The following is a 19,844-nucleotide window of genomic DNA, read 5'->3' as shown; positions in this document are numbered from 1 at the left end:
ACATCACCTTTCTGTAAATTGAAGGAGTTAGACCAAAATGATCTCCAAGGCCCATTCCAACTTGAAATCCTATCTCTCTAACCAAGTTATTTTTCTGAAAATTGAATTCTGGAAACTTCAGATTCAGCAGGATCTAAGTGGTCATCCAGTCCAACCCCACCTGAACCATGAAACTACTTTACCAAATAACAACAACATAGCCCTTATTATAATCAGCATTGATATGGCTCTTTAAGGTTTGCACAACACTTCACATGTTACCTTATTTGATCTTAACAGCAACCCTCTGAAGTAAGGGCTATTTTTATGTGCTTATTTTACAGATTAGGAAACTGAGGCTAAGAGAAGTTTACTTGTCTCCAGTCACATTGCTAAGATTTAAAGCCAGGTCGTCCTGGCTCTGATGGCAGTGATACCATTTTTGGACAATGCTGACTATTAAGAAGTTCTATTCTAGATCAAACTAAAAATCTTGACTGGTCCCCATGTGGTATGGTATGAGTCCTGGAACCTTACCCTCCTCAGTATCTCCTAAGGCTTGTGAATGTTACCCTTAAAATGTGGCACTTAGAAACCGGTACAGTACTCTAAATGTGCTCTAACTAGGGCTGTGGCTAATGTCTCCCCCATACTAGAGGATAAGATCTGGTAGAGCTGGGTTTGAGCTCTATTTTCCTAGCTTTGCAGCTGTGTAGCCTTGTCTCTTTGAGCCTCAAATTCTCCTACAAAAAAATGAAGAGAATAACACCTATAATACCTACCTTACAGGGTTGTTGCAAGGCTCAAATAAGAAAATATAGGTGAAGCCCTTTGCAAACCTTAAAGTGTGTTTAAATGTTGATTATAAAGCATACCACATTTCATCCATTATGTACTTGGGCAGTTGATTTTTCATTTTATCCAAGGGTAGGAATTTAAATTTATCCCTATTATCTTTCATCTTATTAGATTCAATCCATTGTTTCAGCCTGTCAAGATATCTTTGTATTCTGATGTTGTCATCCAATGTTTTATCTAGCCCTCCCAGCTCCCTCTGATCTACAGATTTGTTAAGCATGCCAGCTATACCGTGAAACCCCAGATGAAAATGTTGAATTATACCAGGCCAAAGGCATATGCATAAAGGGGTAATATTAAAAGATAATCCTTTAATTTTATTGTAGAAATGGGAGAGAAATATTATAACTTTTTTTATTACCTAGCTAGCCTTTTTCATGCTTGTACCTCAGTAGATCTGTGGTCTCATTGATATGTGTCCGCTCTTCACCACTGAAGATCACAACCCATCCAAGCCTTCTCATCCTGTGAAATTCTTCTTAGAAGATTTATCTTTCCATAAATCCTCCATCAATAATCTAGATGATGTGAAGAATGAATCAATAAATCAAAAGTTATTGGATGCTTACTATGCATTTAATAAAACTATTATTTAATAAAACTGATCTAATAAAATCAACGTATTAAATGTTTACTCTGTCTCAGGAATAGTACTAATTACTTGGAATTCAATTCAAAAAGTAAGACTTATCTTTAAGGAACCTACACTTAACTAGAGGGAAATTCTACAATTCCAGAGGACTGATTAGAATTCTACCTAGCTCATGACCTAGAGACGATGGATTAATATCAGAATAAGAAATGAATTTTTGGACATGATCATTATGGGAATATGTTTTCCTTGAATGTGGTTAAGTGATACTAGGATTCTTTCTTTTTTAAAATTTCTCTCTTTTCCTTTCTTATTTTCTTTCTATGTTTTCTTTCTTAGAGCAGAGAGAAGGAAAAGGGAGAAAAAAAAGAATTCTTAATTGAAATTTATATATATATATATGTATATATATGTGTGTATATATATGTGTACATATATGTATATATGTGTGTGTGTATATATATGTATATGTATATGTGTGTATGTGTGTGTGTGTGTATGTGTATATGTATATATGAAGGAGGGGTGACCAGGGAGTAAACTGATCAGTAAACTCAAAGGGAAGATCAGTTGGTCCAAAGGGCAATCTCAGATAATATGACCTGTCCAGAAGCAATGATACTTTGATTACTATGTCCAGAGTAAGAGAGTGGGAGAGGTGAGGGAAGAGACAGTGGAGGTAGATTTGGGTGGATAACAGGAGGTCTTCTTAGGGCTCTTTGTGTATACTTGTGCAGTCCTAAAGCTGTACTCTCCTTACCAAATCAACCCACTTCCTTTTTCAGTTGAATAAACATATCTTTGGTGATTCTTTTTGTTTTATGTTCTTTTGTCCTGTCATATGATTTCATCAGAATAGGAATTCCAAAGTAAAGAAACTCCCCTTTCCAAGGAAGATCCACAACTGTTAATCAATTTAGATGAACAGTCTTAGAAATTGTCCTAAGGCACTGATAGGTTAAGTGATTTGCTCTGGATCACACAGACAGCCTGTATCAGTAAAACTCAAACCTAGGTTTTCCTGGTTCTAAGACCAGCACCTTATTCACTATGCTATATTTCCTCTCAAAACCTGAGGAGATTAAGATGGTTCACATGGTTAGCAAAAATGTAGGAGAACCTACTAGCAATATCAATAAATATTTATTCCTTTATGAAATTGCTTACCATCTTAGGGAAGAGCTTGTGGGGGGGGAGAACATTTGGAACTCAAAATTTTATAAAGAATGAATGTTAAAAAGTGTCTTTTGGAATTGGAAAAAAAATAAAATACTATTAAAATAGATATTTATTGATTGCCTACTATTTGCATTGTCTGTCCGTTAGAATTCCTAACTCTGTTTGAGTCTCAGCTCAGAGGTCATCTCCTATGAGGATGCGTTCCTTATCACCCCAAATTGATGGTGTTTTCTCCCTACTCAAATTGTCTTCTTTTAATTGATATGTATAAATGTACATGTTATGTCCCCTCAGTAGAATGTAAACTTCTTGAGGACAGGGACTTTTCCCACCTTGGTATCCCCTGCACCTCTTACCATGAATCATGCTGTGTATTAGGGGGATACAAATTAGTTCTAAGCAATGATGACAAGCACTTGGGACTTGGGTTGAGAGAGGGAAATGGATATGGGGCTATGCCCCAGACGCTGAAGAGACTATAGCTACTCACAATCCTCTGGACTTATTAAAGAGTGGTAAAGGGTAGCCTCAGGCTAGTCTTGGCCATTTGAATTGTTAAAGACAAGCATACGTGGAATGGGAGAAGGCTGCTGGAGAGCCAGGGCTGTCATATGAGTAGGCTAAGTATTTGGAGAACTGGACAGCAGCATGTTTAGCATGAGAATGATTCATTGGCTGTATCAGAGAGAGTGAGAGAATGACTGAGTCACTGTGAAAAAAGGCAAGTACAGAACTATATCCCAATGCCATGTATTGGGACCCTTATAAGAGAAAAGACAGAGAAGTAACTGGGATCCTAGTGTCATTCTATGTAATAAATTTCCACATTCTGTTTTATTTAAATTTTATTGACTTTTTTAAACATTTACTGCTTATCCCTACTCTGTGAGAGATATCTTATAACTAAGTAAAACAATTTAGAAAACCTAACAATAGTGTTCTCAGCTGAAAATATATGCAACATTTCATATCTGTAGCACCTTTCTTATATCTCTATTAAAAAAAATTTTTTTTAATTAGCAGAAATCTATTTTATCTCCCTCTCATCTCCCACCCATTGGGGGAAAAATAAAAAATAAAAAATTCCTTGTTAACAAATATATATTGTGAAGCAAATTAAATTACTCTTGGTATACACAACACACATACATATCTACATACACATATACACACACATATATGTATATGTAACAATATACATATATATATATATATATATACTTATATGGGTAGATAAAACAGTATGAGATATTTATATAGATATATATGCACACATACATACAACAAATATGTATAGTCCAATCTATGCCCTAAATCCATCATCCTTCTATCCCAAGAGGAATAGTATGTTGCATCCTTGTTTCTCTGAAATCATGGACGGTTGTCATATTATCATCATTCTTAAAGCTTTCAAAGTTGTTTTTCTTTATAGTGTTGTTGTTTTTATATAAATTATTCTCCTAGTTCTGCTTATTTCATTCTTCATCAGGATATAAAACTCTTCAAACTGTCTGTTTTTACAATATTGATGTTATAGTATAAATTATTCTTCTGGGTCTTTTTAACATGTAGAAGAGAAGACAGTGGGGAAGACATAATAGCAGTTCCGCACTTTTTTGACTGCCAAATAGAGATTAAATTTGTTCTTTGTGGCCATAGAGGACATAATTAAAACCAACAAGTACAAGTTGTATATACAGGCTTAGTTTAAGAAAAAACTTTCTAAGAATTAGAACTACCCAAAAGTAGAATGAACTATCCTGGGACATAGTGACTTTCCCTTTGGGTGTTCCCACAGAGGTCAGATAGCCGTCTGTCAGTGATGTAGAGAAGATTCTTGGTTAGGTATGGGTTACACTAGATGACCTCTGAGCTTCCTCCAAACTCCTAGATTTTGTGTTTCTTTGAACTGTGGGTTTCGGATATCTTCCTAGTTCTATTTCTTGAAAAGATTGCCTCAGCACAATAAAGGATAACCTTGGGTATAAAACATGTGTGATAGTAGTAGGACAGATAGTACTTGTTCTCTGGTATTTTTTAAATCTAATTATGGAAATAAGAAATATATAAATGTGTGAATAATACAATAATACAATACTACAATGCAGTATATGATGAATGTTGATATGGGTGTTATATACAATGAATTCTCTGGGAGTTCAGAAGAAGAAGAGATCATTTTGGGCTTGTCTGGTCAGGGAAGGGTTCAAGGAGAAGCTGGGCCTTAAAGTAAGGTTTGGATTCAGAAGTATTAACAACGTACTTTATGAATAATATTAATAAATAAATATGTGACACTGTCCTCCTTGCATTCCTTAAATAAGAAATCTCCTGATTCTGGGCATTTTCAGTGACTGTCCCTCATGCCTAAAATGTTGTCCCCCTTCATCTCTGCCTCCTGGCTTCTGCTATTGTTCAGTTGTTTTTCAGTCATGGCCAATTCTTTGGGATATTCTTGGCAAAGAAACTGGAATGGTTTGCTGTTTCCTTCTCCAGCTCATTTTAGAGATGAGGAGATTGAAGCTAACAGGGTTAAGTGACTTGTCCAGGCTCACACATCTTATAAGTATCTGAGGCCAGATTTGAACTCATGAAGATAAGTCTTCTTGATTCAAGACCAGCGCTCTATCTACCATGCCACCTAACTTTCCCTGGTTTCTGTTGCATCCTTCAAGTCCCAAATAAAATCCCACCTACAGGAACCTTTTCTCAATCCTCCTTAATTTTGGTGTCTTCCTCTTTCTGATTATTTCCAAATTATCCTCTCTATATGTCATCTGTATATAATTTGCATATTATCTTTCCATGGTTGAATCCACTATGAGCTCTTTGATGTCAGGGAATGTCTTTTGTATTTTTTGTATCTCTTTTTCTCAGCACTTACACTGGCACACAGTAGGTGCTTAATAAATGTCTATGGACTGACTAAGTACTCTAAAACCAGCAGACCAGCCACTGAATGTTTTTATGATGACATTGTAAAGTGAAAAAAAAATTACTCTAAAATTTTACCATTAAGTAATTAAGTAAGTAATTAGTATAAAAATTAGGTAACTTTCTGACCATGGCAATCATCAATACTACTCTACTAGTGGCTATCTTAAAAGTTGATTTGGTATCTGGTCCAGATACCTTTGGATGTTCTAAGAAAGCTACAAAGCATTGTCTGCTGCAAGAGCTAATGACCATAATATCATCTACTCTTCAAGAGGCCAGTCCTCACTACAGCACCAGAGTCAGCTCTCTCACCAATGAGTGTCATTAGACATGCAAAGGAACTGGTAATGGTGTGGTTGGACAAGTGCAAACCCATCCCCAGCACTGAAAAAAGAGCAACTCAAAGTCCACACCAGGATCACAGTGGGACAGAAGCATCCTCTTTGGAGAAAAGGGAAAGACATTTCCTTTACATAGGAATCTAAATGCCTTACTAAACGGCAAAAATGGAAATAAGAAAACAGGCATTTAAAAAGCTATTTAGGGGTATGCTTTAGAAAACAGAAGAGATAAAGTTACCAGTAATTAGTCAATAAATAGCAGCTTAGTCATTATGAATCCAGCAGCCTCAACTTACCAAAATCTCTTCTTTGAGTCACTTTGATGGATGTTTTTTTATCTAATTGAAAGAGAGCTTATAGTAAAAGAATCCTTAAATGTAAGGGCAGCCATTGAATACAACTACCAGATTCAGATAATAAGAGCCAGGGAAGCCAAGCCACTTGCTCTATGCTACAGATCATTCTAGTGTCAGAGCCAGGGAACCTGGTTCGCTTACTCCTAGTCTAATGCTCCTCCTTCTAAATCATGCTGTCTTTCATAAAAATATAAAAATAAGTCAGAGTTGTGTGAATTTCCCAGGGTCACACAGCTAATAAGTATCTGAGATCACATTTGAACTCAGGTCTTCTTGACTCCAGGTTAGGCATTCTATCTACTGCACCACCTAGCTGCCCAGTCTACATTTTTCAACAGTACATAGAATTTAAAGCTTTTAACAGTTTCAGAGTTGACCATGATAACCTCTGAGATCCCTTGGAACTCTCAGTTACTGTGAGTCTGTAAAACACAAATAATTTAGTGCAAACACTTACTCAAGGAGAACCTAGCATTCAAGAACTAACTGCAAATCAGTGAAAAGATTCTGATCAGCGAAGCTAATCAGGCTGATTAAACCTGTGTATCACATACAGAGAAACTTGAAAATCCTGTCTACTTAATGCTAAAGGGTCAGAGTTGAAGCAGGATGAAAATGGTCTGAGGTCAGCATCCTCCTTTGCAGACTTATGCTGTGGGGTGTGAAACTCTTGTAGAGGGGAGAAAGTGTATGATGACAAATTGTCCTTTGCAGAGGCCTAAGCATCCCACACGCGGGCCAACTGGGAGCATTTAATGAGACCAGGATAGGCTACGGCAAGTCTTTAGTACTTCTGCTGACCCTGATATTGATTAGAAGGGGAGGCTCTAAATCACGTTGCTTGGCTTCCAGGTTTGTTTTAGCAATGACTGCAGGGACTGACTAGCTTTAGATCTTGGTTATCTGACAATGTTTAGTCACCCGATTAGATGTGTCTCTTTCTTGGACAATAAAATGTTTCAGCAAAACAGACAAAAATAAATAAATAAACAAACAAACAAACAAACATAAATGAGCAGAGGACATCCTGCTATAAAGGAAGAAGCTTAAAGGGATGCACATATGTGTCTTCTCACCTCCTTCCTAGGTTTATGAGCACTAGCTCATTCAACGTTCTATCGAAGGAAGACCAAGTTTTGACTAGATTGAACTGCAACAGGAATCTTAGAAAAAAAAACCATCATGTCTGTAAAGCCAGCAGAGATTTCTGAAGGCTAAACCTTGGTGATGGCTCACAATATAAGTAATTTTCCATTTCCCCAAAGGAAGAAGGGGTAATTGTTGTTGCCTCAGATGGGCACTGTTTGGGGCTTTCAAAATCCCTTATAAGTGAAGAAACTCTATGTACTCCTGAAAAGGAAAAAAATTGAACTGGAATTGGTGCACCCCCTCCCCACCTTCAAAAGCACAGTGTTCAGCACTTGATTTGATGATAAATCACATATGGACTGGTCTGCAATTTGTTTTTAAGTAATATATTTCTGAGATCAGAAAATCAAGACCAGAAAATACATCAGCACAGGTGAATTGCTGTCTTGAAAGATAGGTTACATGAAGAGTTAGACAGAAAGGAATAGGATTTCCTATTTCTATAAAGAAAACTCTTAGCTTTAATTTCCCCTCCTTTATTGTGGAGATTCTCTTGAAGTGATCCAGAATGCTATGTCACAAGATAAAAGTTGTGTAGTTTTTATCATGCACTCCTGCCAGTTTCAGCTCTATTCATAGGGAGGTTGTCTACACTTCAAAAATGAAGCCCAGCATTAGGATTGTTAATGTCATTCCAGGGTATGAGGGCACTAGCAGTAGCAGCAGGTCTTAGAATGTCCAGAAAGGATTAAGAGAGTCAAACAGCAGATGAGACTCAATGCGGTCAAGGTAAGGGTTAAGGACCTTGCAAATGTCAGAAGACTAGAACAAGAGTTCTCAGAGCTAAGAGAAAAGCCAAAGAGTCTATAGTTTCCAGTGGTCAACAACAAGCCAGAGGTTAGAGGTTTAGCATCAGCAAGGTTTGAAAGAACATCAGATCAGAATAGTCCAGCATTCAAGTAGTCAAATAGAATGTGTCAGAAACACTGACAACAAGCTCAGAAATAAAGTCAGACCTTGGTTGCAGCTCTATAAAGACCCATACCATTGGGCAGGAGTTCACCTGTGGGTAAATTCAATTCAATACAATTCAATTCAACAAAGGAAGGAACTATCACCTACTTTGTGCTAAGTGCTTTACAAATATTATCTTATTTGATCCTCTTAACAACCCTGAGAGGTAATTGCTATTATGCTTGTACAGGAGCTGAGAATTCCAAGAGGCAATGGTGAAGAGAGAGAGAGAATTCCCAAGCACAGCAAATAATCTGTGGCAAAGTGTGAAGGTGGGAGATGAAGTGTTATATATGGCGACCATCAAGTTGACCAGTTTGGGTAGAACATGGAGTGTATGATGGGGAGCAATATTTAATCACCCTGAAAAGATAGGTTGGATCAAGATTGTAAGGATTGTAGAAGATATGGTATTTTACCCTAGAAGAAATAGGAAACCATTGAAAACTCTTTGAAAAGGAGAGTGACAAAGGTACAAACTCTACAATCTCACTGTTGGCTAACTACCTTCCACCCTTTTGGGCCATCTGCTGAAAGGGTGCTTTCATCTGAGCACTTTGATGACATCCTAGGAAAACTATGGGCTATTGGGTATCATTTTCTACATTTTTATATCATTTGATTTTTTGTACTTGACTTCAAACCTGGCGGCCCTTGAAATAAAGCCTGGTCACTCTAATCCCAAGTTTATCTGTGAAGATCATGATTATCTGGAACTTGGCACTCTGATAGACTTGTGACCTTATCTTGTAAAATGAAAATTGGGTAATCCAATCTCTGACCTGGGATTTTTAGAGAGGAAAAATGGGCTGGGGTGTTGAGGTGTCCTTATAGTATCTTGAGCTAAGAGAGTTACTCCATATTCAAGCTTGGGGTAGAAATTAATGTCATACCACAAGTGCCCAACAGAATCACTCCATATGATGCTTCCATTTTGGGAACATTTTTCCATTTTAATCTTCCCTATTTCCCCATGGAATTAGGCTTGGCAACTCTTAGTATATAAACAGAATAGAGAATGACTAAATGAACCCATGAAAAATGGGAAAAGAACACTGCAGTCATCAGACACAAATATCTTTCAATTGAATGAGCCTATCTTGGAAATGAGAGGGCTGGTTATCTAGGCTTTGATATGTCACCTTCAGAGGGCTATGCTAGGACCAAGGCTGCAGATGAATTTGGACAGACCCTCTGGGATAAAAGGAGAGATGGCTGTAGCCACCCAGACATGTGGGGGACCAAATATTCAGGTGATTAAAGCAAATGTACATTGTGTGCTCACCGAGTATTTCTGTTTCAGGAGACACATCATGACCTTGATTGCCTATATATGCTCATTTAGATGCTAAGCCAGCTACTCATAAATACCCATATTAAATTAGAAACACAGGTATCACAGATTAGTGTCATTAAGTTCATGTTTGACCTTTAGTAACTTCCCCACTAAAGGTACCCGTTAGTAACTTATCAGAGCTCGTTGATAAGAATTGAAGGGATCATTTGTAGAGTTGCTGCTCTTTGCCTCTGTACAACATTAAGATGTTAAAGCCAAGTAAAATTGCCCCATGCAGTCAATATGGAGGTTACAAGTAAAATGCCCACCTATTTGTACACATTGTTATTGTCAGCAGTTTTGACTACTAGAGTAGAAAGCACAAGTTGCGGTTGTCAACCAGACCAAACTGGCCTCTAACCTGTAGAGGGCCAGAGCTGAACAGAGCAGGACAGAGACAGAAGAGTCAGGAATCAAACAGAAGTTTATTTTCAAAGTGAAGGAAACAGCTTGAAAGCAAGGAAGCAGAGTAGACAAATGTGCCAGGGCCCCACCCTTAGAGAGGGGATCTGAGGCAGTGTGGGGGATACTTATACCAATTGCTACACAGTAAGCTATACCCCTGACAATGAAGGGTAACAGAAACAATGAAACAAGTCTGATTCATAGCAGTACTTCATGACAGGAACATGGGTACTTGCCCAGTGCTTGCCCACACTCAGAGAGCACCTGGTGCTGGTCAAAGCAATACATTATTTATATGATTTTTCCAGAGGGTGAGATCATTTAGATGGTGAGTGCAAAGGATTATTCTTATGCCAAGCTCAGGGTACAGCTTGCTTGCCAGGCCTTAGCTCTGGAAAACAGGATGCCTCCTAATATCTTGACAGGGTTCTGGAACTGGTTCTACCACTAATTGGTTGTGTAACCTCTGACAACAAGAGTAATCACAATAAACATAGACACACACCCAGAGCACTTGAAAAAATTGCAAAGTGTTTTCCTTTGAACCCTGCAACAGCTCTATGAGGAAGGTACTACAAGAATAATTATCCCCATGTTATACAGGAGGAAACAGTTTCAGAGAGTTCAACTGATTTGCCCAGAGCCATAGAGTTGATAGGCATCCTAGGCAGGACTGGAATCCAAGTCTCTGCTAATTCCAGGTACAATATACTACTATACTATATTTTCCACATCTGGGTGATCTCTGAGAGCCCCACGAGCTCTGACAGTTCAAGATTTTAATGATAATGAATGAAGTCTGTGCCCTATTATCTACAAGAAGAAACCAAAGCCCAGAGTGGAGTGGTACATGCCAAACATTTCCATTTCCAAACATCTGCCTTGGATGATGACTTCAAATTCCCTTTAGCCTGGGGCATTCTGCCTAACTTTCTTGCTGGTCTGACCTATTTGTGTAATGCAATGTGTCTCAGAGCACTCTCAGTGTTGGTACCCTTATTTCTGTGGGGAACATGCTCTGGAAAGCCACAGAATATTCTGACCCCAATGAGCCTGAAAGATCCCATTGCAGGTAACTATAGCAAGAGCTTTGTGGGGACCAGATGAAAGATAAATGAGCTTTAGCTTAAATTCTAGTGTGTTCTGAAAATTTCCCCTAGTAGGAAAATATCCTCTCATTTTTCTTTGATGCTGGAAGAGCTCATGCTAAAGTGGCAGAGAGCAAAAATGGAATTAACTTAGCTGAGCTGAATGTACTTACTCCTAGTTCAAAGGCTGTTGGTGGCCTCCCTCACGAATCTATGAGTTATTACTCAGATCCATATTTCTTTAGGGGTGGATATTCCCAGCATTTGGATCACAGACAAAGGGAGTACATTAGATTTCATTAGTGGTCCAAATATTCCCCAAAGATTTCCTATTTTAAAAAAAAATACAATGTGCACAAAAACAAAAAGACTAATGGGAATAATTAAGGAAATATTTAATTAAGGATTTCTGGTATTAAAGTATTGTTTGAATGAAGAGCTAGACACAAAATCATGCCGGATTTCAGTACCAACAGGAAGAGAAGCTTTCGTTTCCCCCCTCCCCCCACCCTGTGCCTTAAGTGTATAACAAAAGCTTTTGAAAGTAGAGTTTTAGTTATTTTCTGAAGTAAGGTGCTTTCCTTATGAGAGATTTCACATAAAGAACTATTGAAAAGACCAAAGCCTCTGCCACTGGGTCTTCTTCCATAGTTTAAACCCTATTGGAGTAAAAAAAAAAACAAAAAGAGCTTTTCTTTAATATGTATGTGTGTATAGGGGTGTCTGTGTGTAGATAGATATAGGTATAGATATGGATATAGATATAGGTATCCCCCTGTCTCCTCAAGAAACCTACTGTGTATAGATTTATGCAATTTCTGGAGAGAGACAAAAGCTACAAAGGGAACATGATGGAGTACAAGACAGTTTTAGAGACACCCAATTTAAATGGTTCCTGTTGGAACAGCACTGATCAGAGAGATTGGTCCTGGCAGCCACTTACAAAGAGAGGAATCCACATAGTCCTCTCATTCCTGCCAGACCCTGGAGGGGGAGGATGTATAATAAGAAGGAATGGGAATTAGTTAATTGGGGCCTGAAAAGGGGAGGGGAGGGAGAAGCCAGACTCAGAGAATACAACAATTGCACTGAAGGGGAAACACTCCAAGTCTATTTCAACTAGACCCACTAACACCTGGGATTGCATGAATAGCTGCCACCACCCCCAGAAGGGCCAGCCCCTTCTATCAGAATATAGGGGAGAAATGCAATCCAGCCCATTATGCATCCAGGAAAGGCAGAAGTAGACACATCAAAGATGAAGAATGAAGAAGTCAGACATTCATCTATGTTTTTGCCTAATATTTTCATCTCTCCAGATATTTGACAGCAGAGGAAAAAACTATACATTCAACAAAGTTAGCAAATATTTAGGCTGACTACATCCAAAGCATCATATTAGGTACAGTGAGAATCAGTATCATTTAGTGAAACTAACGCTAGTATCTAAAGACCTGAGTTCTTATCCACACGTTGCCACTTATTAACTTTGTGTCCTTGGGTAAGCTATTTTATGTCACTGAGTTAGCATCCTCATCTGTAAAATAGGAATAATAATATGTTCTCTACCTCGCTTGCAAGATCGAGGACTAAGTGATGAATGTTAAAGCATATCACAAACCATAAAGTGCTATGCAAGTGCTAATTATCATTACACAGAAATGTACAGCAGAATACCTGAACTCAAGAACCTTATTAGAGATTGATGCAAATACCTCTATTTCAAAAGTAGAAGATAAAAAGCTCTATGCAATCATACAAGGTGAAATGGACGTTTTGAGAAGAGAGAGAGACTATTTCTAGCTGGAGTGGGGAGGGGCATGGGCAAGAAGGAAAGAGAAAAGAAAGGAATCATGGACTTGGTCTCATTTGAATGGAGCCTTGAAGAATGGGTGGGAATTGGAGCTAGAGAGGAAAGAAGTGCCTAGGCATGTGTCTGGGAAGGACATGGGGAGGAGGAAGTAATAGAGAGACATGATCACAGACAACTGCTGGCCTTCAAAACACAAAAACCTTTTATCCTGATGTTTTGGTATCCTTCTAGGCATAGTCTAAGCCTATAAAACTGATTGCTCCTTTTTTTAAAAAAATTAGCTCATTTATTTTTAGTTTTCAACATTCACTTCCACAAGATTTTGAGTTCCAAATTTTCTCCCCATCTCATCCCTCCCCCTACCCCAAGATGGCATGTGTTCTGAATACCACTTCTCCTAACCTGCCCTCCCTTCTATCTCTCCCCCCATTCTCTTATCCCCTTCCCCTTCAATTTGCCTGTAGGACAGGATAGATTTCTATACCCCATTTCCTGTATATCTTATTTCCCAGTTGCATGTGAAAACATTTTTTTAACTTTTGTTTTTAAAACTTTGAGTTCCATGTCCTTAAGATCCTGAGAGGAAAGGCTCATGCATCTTCTTAAACATGAAGAGGGAGGATTGTCATATGTCTTTAGACCCCAGAAAGGCAGCTTATGCAGCATGAAGATAACACAAATGAGCAAGTTTTTCCATCAAAAGTTGATTCTGCTGAGCTACATGCTCTTCACTATTCATCTCCTATCAGAGAAGGCTGGAGTTGTTTGTCAGAGTAGTTGCTCTCCAATAAACAGATGGAGACGTATCTTGCCGGTGTTTGGGTGTTCTGCAGAAACACGTAGCCTTGATTCTGCTCCTGCCCGGTTATTCTATGTCTAATTTGACTTTGGAGATATGGCTGAGGATATCCCCCTAAAGATTTTTTTAATGATTGAGAGGTATCTGAATAATAAAAGAGGAGGGTGAGTATTGATTATGTGGAGTGAGGGCAGGCAGAGTAGTATCTGAGATTATATGGAAGGGAACAGAAAGGGCAAACTACTGATAGTTTCAAACTGTGAGTGACAGCAAGATTGTGGGTAAATTCAATTGAATTTAACAAGCATTTATTAAGCACCTACCAGGTGTAAGGTAGTGTGTTAGGCTCTGGGATCATGAAGACAAAAACAAGATGACCTCTTCCCAAAGACGTTACATTCTAGTGGATGATAAAGAACTGTATCCAGAGTGAATAAAATCAAATAAGACTTTTGAAACAAAGAACCCAGAAACCATCTTTAAAATAAACCAATATTTACAATACCTCTTTGAAGCCAGATGCAAACAGTGGCCATGGATGTCTGAGATAATATTAGCAAACAGCCAGCAAGGAGATTCACCAAGATCATGCCTAGGAGGGAAAAACAAAAGTGTTTTTGACAGAAGAGACAGTACAGGTTAGGGGTCAAAAGTGCTGCTGATGTATTTGTAGGGGCAGCAAGCAGATAAAGAACTGCAGTATTCTTCCTTTACCAGAAAGAAAAGGAAAAAAAAACCATTCCTTTCAGGGTATTATGTAATTAAAAGAGGCCAATTTCAACCAGCCACTTGAGCATCAGATGGGCTCATGTGCCAGATTTCAAAGGGAAAAAAAAAAAAGCTCAAGACAAGCCTTAACAAAGATTTATATCAGAAAGTGTACTTTTTTTTTCTAGGAAATATATAGCTGCGTGTTCATGCTCACCTGATTCAGTCCTGTAAACAGCCTTCTACCTATTTACCTCAGGCATATAGAAAAGAGTCATAGTTCATATGTTTCTGTGTACAGTCTTCTTCCAAGAACTGGTAAAAAAAAAATAAGAAAGTGAAAGAAAAGAAAATGTGTGGGAGGTTTCATTTTCAAGTCTGTAACTATTTCATCTGGAATGTGAGTTAATAATGTTTTGTGCCTCAGCAAAAGCAAATTACACAACAGCTCATCTTAAAGAAAGGGAAGGATGATTTTGGGTCTGAGAATTGGCACAAACAGTTCTCAGAGAGGAGCTGATTATTATCCTAGACTAGCAGCTAGCAGACAGGGAATGGCTGTGGAGGGGTCTGAGGTGAACCTAGAGGTGAACTCTTTACCGCCTGATCTTTGCTGCTATTAACAAAGCTAAACTTTGAAGACTTATCTTCAGTGATCTGATAGGAAATCATAGTCCCTTAAGTGTGACATGTCATCGTCCTTGAGCCCTACTTGTACTTTGAACCGGACTACCATGTCACATATCACCTTCATAAGGCCTCATTAGAATCCACCGGGGATTGGGATGACCACTGTGGAAACATCCCAAGTAGGTCAATGGAATCACCTAGCATTTGAGAAAATGAATTTAAGATTGTGATTCATAAAAAAATCACTGCGGACTAGCTTTTGGAACACAAAAATTAAAACAAATCAGCAAGATTTATTATATATGTATATATAATATATATTAAATATATGTATGTATATATATGTGTATCTATACATATATAAACACACATATATACATGTGTATGTATATACATATACATATATAAAGTATTATATATTTTGTGTCATTGTGCTATTCTGGAATCTACAGGTAACTATAAATTGATATTCTTAGCTCTAATCTCTCTGATGAGCTCCAACCTGGTATTTCCAGTTATGAAATTATTTAGACTTTAATGTCCTATTCTCAAATCAAATTCAATCTAATATCATCTTCTCTTGACTCCTTAACAAACCACTTCCTCCTCCTGACTTCCCTAATTTTGATGGCAGAACTATTGTTTCATTTGCCCAAGCCCAAAATATATTTGATTCCCTCCCATCCTCTGCTGCCCAACGTACAAGCAGTTCCCAAGTCTTATTGATCTTTCTTTTCTATTCCTGCTTTGTTGTTCAGTCATTTCAGTGATATTGAACTCTTCATGACCCCATTTGGGTTTTTCTTGGCAAAAATACTAGGTTGGTTTGCCATTTCCTTCTCCAGCTCATTTTACAGATAAGGAAATAGGCAAACAAGGTTAAATGACTTGTCCAACATCACACAGCTTGTAAGTGTCTGAGGCTGGATTTGAACTCAGGAAGAAGATTCCTCCTGATTCCAAGCCCAGAACTTTAGCCACTATACCACCTAGCTACCCCTTCCATTCCTACTACCACACCTCAGTTCAGACCTTCACACCAGGTTTATTTCAGTAGCCTCCTCATTGGTCTCCATGCTGGTATAAGGTATGTTCTGTAAAGAACTTGGACATAGTTGGCAGATGAAATTTTCTAGAGTACTACTTTCATCATATCCCTTCTTTCTTATAAACTTGTGGAATACAGTTAATGATGTTATCCTTTAGGGTAAGGTCATTAATCTGTTTGTCACTGGTCTATTGAATAAAACACAGGCTCCTTAGTCAAGGAAGCCTTCCATTCAAGGAAGGCTCCATGGAGGAAATAAACATTTGAACCGGTTTTGAAAAATGACTAGAATTTCCCTAAGTAAAGACAGCAAGTGGGGAAAGGATGAGAACATTCCAGGTCAAAAGCACCAAGGCAGGGAAATACGAGGCATCTTAAGTGATGGGGGGGATGATTCCACATTACTGTACCTAACTACCTTTTGAGCTTCATCTCCCACTATACACTTAGATGAATCCTGCACGTTGACCGAACAGTGTCCTCATGATCTCCTTCAAGTGCCTTGGACTTTCCAGATTTGGTGTTCTTCCCCTTTAGAATGCCCTCATCTCTCCCTCTGGTCCCCATTCATCTCTACCTACGGAACTAACACTCATATTTCACCTCCAAGGCATCCCTTGATTACCCTAAATGGGAGGAAATTCCCCCTTGTCTAATTCTCTTTGGCTTTTATTGACTGTGCTGCTCATATGACATTTTTACTTCCTGACTTGTAAGTTATTTGTATTCATAGCTTGTCTTCCCAACTAGATACTGAGTTCTGACAGGGACTTTAATTTTTAATATCCCCCACAGCATGTACCGCAGTGCTTTCCACATAGTAGGCCCCCAATATTTGTGGAATGAAGGAATGTGTGAATACTTTTTACCAAGCCTAAGTCCAGGAAATATGTAGGGATCTCTCTAAAAAGATACATAGTAACTCAGTTATGAGCTAGTTGTTCCAGAAAACTCCTTTGCCTTCTAATACTGTGCAAGGACTGGGATGATCAACAAATCCAACTCATCTGCTGAGAAGCTACCGTAAGCAAGGGATAGAGGTGCTAGTCACCAAGTCAGAAATGAAGAAGCATATGATGTATTCACTGGGAGAAGGGAAAGGATACATACAAATTAATTTAATGGGAAGTTAAATTTTTTTTTTAATTTCTGTGTCTATAGACGTATACAACCCAGAATCTGAAAGTAAATGGGATGCAGAGTGCTATGAAAGTTCAAAGGAACTTCTGGCCGGGGCATCTGAGACACTTACTTGGAGGAAGTGAAATTTGAGCTGAGCTAGCATGGAGAAATGAAATAACGTTACCCTTCACAGACTGAGGACAGAGAGTGTAAAATGGACATTTGTGATTAGTATTCTTTCTTCTCCTTCCTAGTGTCAGCCATGAAAAAAGGGAGTAAAAATGTATTTCTCTATGGTCCAAAGCTGATCACCAAAGCTGCGAGGCATAACTAATATGTTGGAGAACAGACTCATGATCCCCAAAAGAGCTCTCCTGTAGAACCTTGGCAAAATCTAATAAGATTAACTTTACCTGGGAGTAAATGTAAAGTGTATACTTAGGTTTAAAAAAATGAACTTCCCAAGTACAAGATAAAGAAGGTTAAGACAATGGAGTGTCTTAGAAGGATTTGAGCTGCTGGTAGACTCGAAGCTACATATAAGTCAACAATATGCTATTTCATCCAAGATTATAAACAAAATCTTTAGCTGAATTAACTGAAGAATGGTATTCAGTGGATCTCCTGTCACAAATCTATGGGAGGACATGAACAGGAGTTTATAAGCTCATAGAACCAGAAGAGACCTCAAAGGCCATACAGTCTAGCCCCTTCATTTGACAGGTTAAAAAACTGAGGCCCTAGCAGGTTAAGGGGTTTGCCCAAGGTCACATAGGAAGTGTCAGAGGTGGTATTTGAACCCAGGACCTATGACACTAGAGCCAATGTAACTTACACTGTACAGTGCTGCCTCTTCCTGATTCTGTGCCTTATGGTCTCTTCATGATTCTATAATAATTTAGCAAAAAGATGTCTGGAAAAGAAAGAAATGGAGAGAGAGGAAAAGAGCTTGTCATGGGAAGAAGTTTAATGAGCAATACCTAGGAGGAAAGGAATATCCCATGGTACCCAGGTGTTGATTCATCTTTCTCAATTTCCCCAAAGGAATCATTCTTTCACTCAATATTATCTTAAAGCTCAGTAATTGTCTACTTCCCCATCTTCCATGCTTTCTTTGTGTTTTTATGTTTGTAACACCTGAGTTTTAAACCTTAAAAACTGTATGATTCCAGCTACATGAATGGAAAATTAGTGGGAAAATTCCCACTAATACCTTATCTGTGAATGGAAAATTATCTCTTTGGGCTTATGTCATGGCAATAGGAGCCACAGTCTTAAAAGTCTATAAATGTCATTATGAATAATGTTGGAGACTTGGAGAGGAGCAGTTTGAACCATAACAAAGCATCCCATGAGGGCTCAGTTTTGATTCACAATCCCATGTTTGTGTTGACAGACTGTTCTTCTTCATTAGATGCGTGTTTGATCTCTATCCACCTAGGTTTGGATTCCGCATCTGGATAACAAACTTTGGTGGTCCTTGGTGTAGCAGAGCCTAATGTAGTTCATCACCTCTTTCAATTAATGAGCTACGAGTATAGTAAATAATGTCTCTATGTAATGTGAAATAATAACTGCCTTGGGTTCTCTGAGCTTATGGGTTAAGCTTGTGTAAATGTTTTGTGTTCTACATTCTGCTTTTTCTTCTTCATTGTTGTTGTGAAAGCAATTTGTTTGTTCATTGGTTTCAGTCCTTTCTGACTCTTTGTGACCCCATTTGGGGTTTTCTTGGCAAAGATACTGGAGTGGTTTGACATTTCCTTCTCCAGCTCATTTTACAGATGAGGAAACTGAGGCAAACAGGGTTAAGTGACTTACTCAGGGTGACATAACTAATAAGTATCTGAGGCCATATTCAAACTCAGGTGCTCCTGACTCCTGTCCCAGCATCCTATCCACTGATTTACTGACATTTTCTCTTACATCCTCACAGCTATAACTAGGTGAGGGTGACTGGGGCTTTTCCTCAGGATACTGAAATTTAGATGACTCTGACACCAAATACAAACAACTGTGCTTAACACTAGTTTGGCAAGAATAATTCAAACAATAAAGCTTGCTCTCATTCATTGTGGCTACACCAGGGTGAACTCTTCTCTGTGGCTACACCAGGGTGAACTCTTCTCTGTCCCAGCCCCACTGTGATCCTTCTACCAGTATCAGTGGCCTCAACTGTCCAAGCATCTCCATCTCCAACCTTAACCGACTGAATTTGCCTTAAATAGTTTATTTGTAGGTACCTTTCATGCTTCTTGGGTAGCAAAATAATTATAACTCTGATTTTCCTACATAGTTTTAGTACCTTGGCTAATTTTATTAAATCTAGAAAGCATCCCACTCTTAAAGTTAACTGACACTTATTCCAAGAAAGAACTGTGATTGTTGCTTAGCATGATTAACATAGTCTAGGCTCCAGGCAAATTTCACAGGAAAGGCTTAAGGGGTCTTCCCACTTTTCATCAAATATTTATAGATTTAGAATCTGGTTAACTACACTCTGTATTCATCAAAGCATTCTTCCCTCCTGCTAGGAGCTTCCTTTATTGCTCT

General features: G+C 38.4%; 1 protein-coding gene and 1 long non-coding RNA gene across 5 annotated transcripts in view; one reads left to right on the top strand and one right to left on the bottom strand.

Annotated features, from left to right (window-relative positions):
- The window catches only part of MACROD2 (mono-ADP ribosylhydrolase 2), a 2,138,630-nt gene that overhangs the window by 2,098,062 nt on the left and 20,724 nt on the right, over positions 1-19,844 (top strand). The window lies entirely within an intron of this gene.
- Positions 1,193-14,804, bottom strand: LOC110208324 (uncharacterized). The gene is made up of 3 exons (XR_002324456.2): positions 14,712-14,804; positions 14,292-14,378; positions 1,193-1,355 (listed from the first exon to the last, which is right to left on the bottom strand). It is a non-coding gene; the product is annotated as an uncharacterized LOC110208324 (long non-coding RNA).

The sequence above is a fragment of the Phascolarctos cinereus genome, unplaced genomic scaffold, assembly GCF_003287225.1.
Source record: "Phascolarctos cinereus isolate Bilbo 61053 unplaced genomic scaffold, phaCin_HiC Scaffold_2;HRSCAF=192, whole genome shotgun sequence".
Classification (NCBI taxonomy): domain Eukaryota; kingdom Metazoa; phylum Chordata; class Mammalia; order Diprotodontia; family Phascolarctidae; genus Phascolarctos; species Phascolarctos cinereus.
The sequence above is the reverse complement of the archived record's forward strand: the minus strand, read 5'-3'. Positions and strand labels throughout refer to the sequence as shown.